Source organism: Ciconia boyciana, chromosome 1 (genome assembly GCF_034638445.1).
Source record: "Ciconia boyciana chromosome 1, ASM3463844v1, whole genome shotgun sequence".
NCBI classification, from domain to species: domain Eukaryota; kingdom Metazoa; phylum Chordata; class Aves; order Ciconiiformes; family Ciconiidae; genus Ciconia; species Ciconia boyciana.
The window spans coordinates 134,340,095-134,347,228 of NC_132934.1; the positions used below are offsets into that span (position 1 = coordinate 134,340,095).

A 7,134-nucleotide genomic window follows, 5' to 3' on the forward strand; every position below is an offset into this window, starting at 1 on the left:
AAACTTGTTTTAAGTTATTGTAAATCTATGCCCATCCTCTATTTTTCATCCCCAAAGTATAATCTAACAACACAGAAAACACTTACGAGCTGCCAGTATGTCTACCAACTATTTTGAACAACATGAATTTGAAATATCAATGAAGATGTGAGATTAAAAACAGTTTCATATACTATATGAGGTGCTGTATGTTTTGACAGTTTTAAGATTTCTTCACCTCTGAAGGGGGTCACATAAAAACTGAAGTCAGATGGGCCCCAATCCTGCATACACTTCTCCGTAAACAATACAACTGGAGTTAAACATATGTTTAACTTATTACATGTGCACAAATATTTGTAGAGAGAGCTTAAGTGACTCCAGGGAATAAACAAAATGCTGCCAAGTGTTCAAAATAAAAAACAGAAGAGGAAACTTTTCCTGCAATTTGTTTTCAGCTACTGTAAAGTTTTTACTGAAGACAGCAGGTTAACAGGAATTTAGAACAAGTGCAATAGCTCTGACAAGAAGAGCTTTATGAAGAGCTGACTATGACATACCCCCACCTTCTATGCACCTTGATTTTGCTATTACTATTTCAGATAACAGCCAAAAATGCAATCTATAAAAAACCCCACCACCTTGGAAGGTACTGAACCAAACTACATTACATTTATTCATGTAAAACTGCTCCAATGAACCAGCAATTAACATGATATGCTGCAGCATGCAAGGTACTCTTACCAGACATACTGAAATTTGTTGTAAGAGCCAGCATAGAGTAATATCCAAATCCTTCCAGCAAGCTTTCAAAGGTTATCCACTACAGGACTCTCATCAGAACACAGTTTCCTCTTCACCATCATCTAGAAATGTTGTCTAGATGAAAAGGGAGAGGAGAGAAAAAGAGCACTGCACACCACCAAGGATCGTGAGTCTGCAACGTTCAGGGCACACCGGACCTTCTGCTGTACCAACATCAGCATAGTGCCAACGCACATGTAGGCAAACACAGGGAGTTTGTGAGGTGTGAATTACACAAAAAATAAATACGACCTTCTTAAATTAGGAAACGTAGCAACAAGTAGGAAGCTTATAAACACAAATTTACTGTGTTCTCAAGTTTAATTCAAAAGTCTCTATGCTTTAAAGATAAATATTTAAGTACAAAGTCCCCCTTGCTGGTACAAAGCTTAAAAAAGTTACTAGTTGGCAGTTATTTTGTGGCCATGAAATCAGATTGTTCTAGCAAGTTAAAATGTCATTCTGTCTATCACATACAGGCCAAATAGAAAGACCTACCTTCTCAAGGTCAGAAAGGGATGAGACTATACAGCACTGAACCGGTGTACATTCAAGTACCTATTCACTTATTTCACATGTCAGTGGGACTTTATGGCTGAGTAGTTGCTCACTTCATAAGCACTAAGATCAAAGTAAACCAAATGTACTGAAAAACTCCAAGTGACTCTATGCCAGATAGTTACCCCAGATAATCACCAATTCAGCAGGAACTTAAAAAAATCCATTTCAAGATCGCAACAACAACTTCTATGACTTTGAAAACTAAGGGTTTCCCCACAAACACAAGAGCTTCACCATTAGTTGTTAGATGATGAGATCAACCAAAATATAGTTCTAAGGGACTAAGCTAAATAAGAATTCTCCCCTACAAATAAATCATTGTGAGCGTTAACCATTTCTCCAAATTCACTAACAGAGTTCCTACAATACATGATGACTTTTAAACGCTGATACCTAATTATGAAGAAAGTGGAGGAGAGGGGTGAAAAAAGTTTTGTTTTTGCACTCAACCTCCAAGAATTATTATTTTTTTTTATACTTAACAGTTGAATAAATATTTGATTCTACTGAACCTCACAGCCACATTCTCCCTTTCCTTCAGTTGAATGAAGCAGTGTGTTACCATTAACATCTGTACTTCCATAGTCAGTTGTAAGAAAACGTTAACAGAGACAGTGATACAATTCATCAAAATAACGGAGCTCTATGTGGCTGGCATAATGAGGATTCAGTTAAGAATTTATTCACATTTTGTTTTTTTCAGAGAAGTTTGGTTTTTTGTTTGGGAGCTTTTCCCCCCCTTTTTTTTAAATATTGCCAAGCAAGTATTTCTCATGAATGCCACCCACAGGAAGATTATCTTCTTTTTGCAAAATAAGTGTCAGTGTTAAATTAAGTTACCCTATTGTTAAAAATATGTCGACTAAAGGATTAATTTTCAAGACATTAATGGGCAATTCCAAAACTAGAAGGTTCAACCAGCTTAGATTAGGAATACAAATTTGAAGCCAAACTGGAACACACTAACATCTCTTCTGAAGTAATGTTAGAAAAAGAAATCTAATTGCACTAAAGCTATAATTAAAAGCTTCTGGAGACCTAAACACTTCAGTATCACAGATAAGTATTATTAAAAGTCATCATATATTAACTTTAACTATCTATTTATTCCATACACATTTTCCTCGTTTTAAGACACAGCAATAGATTATTTTGACTGCACAGCAACTAAACATAATTTAGGTATCAACCTTCATACGAACAGAGAAGCAGAACACAACTTGAAAGCCCATACATTCATTTCTGAAAGTTATTTTGCCTAAAGGAAACAGGCATGGAAGTTCTCTGAAGGCTAGCCTACTCCTATGAAATTCTCACGGTTGCCTCAGAGAAGGGAGGAAAAAAATATATGCAATATTTTTATAGCAACAGAGTTTAAGACATGCAGAACCTTTTAAATTTATTTTGTTTCTTTCATTGTGTTTTCATCAAGATAATTAATACAATTATTTCTGATATGCTAAAATATCTTATTTAACAGTGACAAAGAAATATATTATCAACTTCTAAATAAAAAAGCTTATTTTTTAAAGCTGAATGTGTTAGTGTTGTGAACATTCAGCAGTTTAACATTTTTACTTCATCCATATTTAATATTATGAAACTGCACAGAGTCGGCAAGAGGGCTGATGTTGTAACAGTGATTTCCTCAGTTTACTTATGTATTGTTTTAATCCTCATTTTAATTTATATAATGAAATTAATTCTTACTGCTTCTGATGCAGAAAGCTGATATTACCATTCACAGACCAAATCTCCATCTAGTAACTAAAGTATTATAGTTAGAATACAGAATTTGGAACCAGGAAATAAACTCTATTACTCATTATATTATATACATTCTTTAGTGACAGCAAATCACTGATCATTCTCATGCCTTGATGTTCTGAGGTAAAAATCTAGAGTTGCTAGGTTTAGCTCATGAGTAGTACTAAAATTCTTTAAAATTCTCAAACAGAAGTTATGACAAATGTAAGCCATTCTTCTTGTTCCTTTCATGTGATGAGCACACAGTTCACAAGGACTTCATTTACTCCCCATGTCAACACATTTTCAGGGTAGCTCCTTCTGATTATTGTTTCATGACCCATGTTCATGCTGTGCTCAGAGTAAGCATGTAAACTCAAGAAAATTCTCATAAATAAGAATTCATATCTTACCCAGAGCTTAAATAATACCTAGGAAAACTGTTGGTTGTTTTTTTCTTTCCAGATTTCTACTGCCGAGTGTCATGTGTTGGAGAGAGAGAAAGCTAATGCTTATATGTGAACAGTTTTCAAGAGCATCCATATATAGTCAGTATTATAAATAGCTATTTTTATAACAGCACTGAACTGGCTTTTTGTTTATATATATAGAGAGGGGGGTTTCTGCATACAGAAATTATTTTCTTATTCTACCTTGTACTTGCACAGTCTTAGCTCTCCTCCCACTCACATAGTCCTGCTCCATACAACAACAGAAATAGCCACTGCTAGTGTCAAACCATGCTGGCACTAGTTAACTATACCAGTGCTCCAATAATAGTTTCCAACAGACTAGCCCAAAACTCTTTATAAAAAGAGGTTCTCTCTATACTGACCATGCAATTTTTTACATTTTCCTGTAGCTATTTCACTAGTAAAAAAGGCTTATGAAATTGATATTCTCAACGGTTTTGTTAGGAATATAGAGCTACAGTAAACATTTCAGTATTTGAATCTCAAAGTGTATTTTTTCCTCATCATTACTAAACTAAACTGAAAGGATCTATGAGAACATTAAAATGGATCTGCAATTTCTTTGTTTCAACACTTCAAGTTTTGAAAACTAAGCCAAAGCAGATCAGCTACAACACTAACAGGTTTGTTACAACTCTCATGTTAAAGGCAGACCAAAGGAATCAAAACAAATTTCTAGTTTCAGCTTCCAGAAAGTTCAAATCTAAAACATTTTTTTAAAAAATCTTTAACATACAACAACAATGGATTATGTATCAGGATTCATTAAAATCATCAACATTCAAATAAAGTTAAAAACCAGGCATAATGCAAGTATTTTTTACATGTGTATTTCTGAATGATGGTAACTGCTTTCAACTGCAGGTCTAAGCACTGGCTGACATTAATTCAAAAGATCTAGTTCCAAAATATGGTATAGCACTTGTTCCTTGCAGCACTTGACTGCTACAGCTTTAGATTTCTCCCCTTTCCTATAAACTATGGTCTTTCACCCATTGTAATATATAATCCAGTTTTTCTGCATGCCAGAGAAATCCAAGGGGCTAAAACACAGTGACAAAGATTTTGATACAGTTTTGATTTAAATCCCTAAATACTACAGTTTTAGGTGATACTGACAAACAAGGCCATACTCCTGAGCATTATTCAATGCGGAGGCTTCTTTAGGCAGAGAGCTCTCTCCTTGCAGAACATCTTGCCAGAAGTACAAAGGGGGAGATTTTCCTTCCTATTGCCAAATGAGCAAAATGAGAGAAATCTTAACCACCCACACAACTAGAGGTAGCATTTAAGTCTGTACAATAGAAAAAGCCAATACTTCTATTATTCAATCCATCTATTAAAATGGTGCTTCGTGTTTCTACTTCAGGCAGGTATATTTTATAAAAAGCTTGCTTTTTTTTTCCCAACTGCAGATCTCTTCACTGTTAAGTCAGAGCACACACACACACACTAAGACAAGAAAAATCTTAAAGATCATGTTGTTTTAGGCAAACCCAACAGATTATGTGAAATGTTAGATTTGACACCCTTACACTGAGGTCTGGGAGGGAAAAAAAAAAAAAATAGTGAAGTGTCCTCATAGATAGTAAAGTGAAGTGGGAACTGTAGATTGTACTAGCCAAGAAACCATTATTAACTAGCAATATACAACTTGATCACTCATTATACTGGAAGCTGGCAGTGCTCAACATCTCTGAAAAACAGCAGAGAGGCATGAGGACAACAAAAGAAACTAACAGGACAATTTGAAACTTCTCTCCTGCAATACTGCAGAACCTGAAGGCCATTCATGACCTGCATCTCATCAGAGTGCCAATGGATTTTCCTAGCCCTCCTCTGTTTTATATTCTCTCACAGGCTATATGAGACGTCCCAAAGCTTTGCTAAATAAAATGTATTTGCAATAAATACGAACTCTTCCAGGTATGACTGTAGACTAACGTGTTACCACCTTGACAAGTCTACTGAGTAGAAGTCAGGTAATAGCTTCCCTCACCCGAGGCACAGCACACAGGAATTTGCATGATCATTACTAATTTCACTACGGCAGTTTCACGCTGTTGCTGTTTCAGACAGCTACCTGCCGCAGCAATGGTAGGCAGTACACCATGCAGACAGAAGGAGGATCTCTGAGAGCGAGGCTGGAGTAGTTCAGCAACAGCACGCAGAGCCCTCACATACACCAAGAGAATGGAAGAGGAACTGAGCTTCTTGCTCCTCCAGCCCAGGAAGAGGCATTGCTGCAAGCACATAAAACCCTGCTTGAAAAAATCCTTTTCCCTTCCATACGCTCAAGTCCAAGGATAGCAACCGACTTTTCCCTGCTCACCGACCAATACAAAAGATGAAACCTGAGAGCAGAATCGAGGAATAGCCCGGCAACGGGAACCCCGGCATCCCTCTTCTTCCTAGCAGCTCCAACTGAGGAACAGCCTTCTCTCTTGGGTGTTGTCCCCTCTGATGCTCTCCATCACCACCTACCTACCTGATAACAACTAGTGTATTTTCTCATAACTGGCACAGAAAATGCACAAGCCCAGCAACACTGCCACCGATTTAAACCAAAACCCACACAAAACCCCGAGAAAAACACTCCCTCCGCCGAATCACAGTAATCTAAGGAGTATCTTTTCAGAAAAAGCCACGAGCCCTTCCAGGCAGGCGGAAGAGGGGAAAGCTAGCGCAAGACAAGGAACACGGGCGGAATCCCACGGACGGAATCCCACAGGCGGCCGCCCCCCCCCCCCGCCTCCCGGGGCACCTCAGTGAAACCACGACCAGCGGGACCAAGGAAGGGCCGCGCCCGCGGGCTCTGCCCCCTCCCGAGAGGGGCGGCGAGCGGACACCGCGCCGCCGCCAGACCCCGCCAGGCACGGCGGCCTCGCCCCCCCGGCTCCCCGCGGGCCGGGCGCACCTGGGCTGCAGAGCGGGGCGCGGCGCGGCACTGCCCGCCGGCGGAGACACCCACCGGCCCCGCGCCCGCCGCGGCAGCGCCAGGAAACGGCTCCCGGCGGGATGGGGGGAGGGTGGGCGTCGGCCGCCCAACGGCGGCGGGGGCGCGAGCGGCGGGGGTCGCGCGGCGGGCCGGCGGCGGAGGGGAAGGGACGGAGCCGAGGGGAGGGGGTGAGGCGCGGGGCTGCCCCGCCGCAGCAGCAAGAGCCCGGCAGCCGGGAGGTGACAGGTGAGGGCGGCGGAGGGCAAGGAGCCACCTCCCGGCGCTCGCCCGGCCCCGCGCAGCTCCCCTACCTCCGCTCCGGCGCTGCCGCTGCTCTCGTTACACCCGGCGGCGCGCGCTCACTCGCCCGCCGCCGCCGCCCCTCACTCCCGCTCCCCCGCCCGCCGCGGTCCCTCCCTAGCGCGGCGCTCAACCGACACCACTAGCCGTCCGGCCCCGCCCCCAAGCCCGCACTGACACCTCCTCCCACCAGTAGCAGAGGAGCGAGCTGGCCTCAGGCCACGCCCACACCCTCCTCGACCAATAAGAGCTAGCCATGATCCTTCCCCTCCGCCCCCACTGGTACCGCCCCCAGCTCGGCACCGTTCGGTTGGCTCGCAGCTGCCGAGCAAC

The 7,134-nt window shown here is 41.9% G+C and overlaps 1 protein-coding gene across 3 annotated transcripts in view; it reads right to left on the minus strand.

Moving 5' to 3' along the window:
• The window catches only part of CDKL5 (cyclin dependent kinase like 5), a 142,821-nt gene extending 135,913 nt beyond the window's left edge, over positions 1–6,908 (minus strand). For 2 of the 3 annotated variants that reach the window (XM_072849174.1, XM_072849152.1), the window contains exon 1: positions 6,813–6,908. The gene's annotated coding sequence lies outside the window, so the exon portion shown is untranslated. Of the gene's footprint in view, positions 1–6,480; positions 6,504–6,812 lie in introns of those variants that run through there. The other variant, XM_072849168.1, reaches the window with a different exon arrangement.
• Positions 6,909–7,134: the final 226 nt, after the last annotated feature.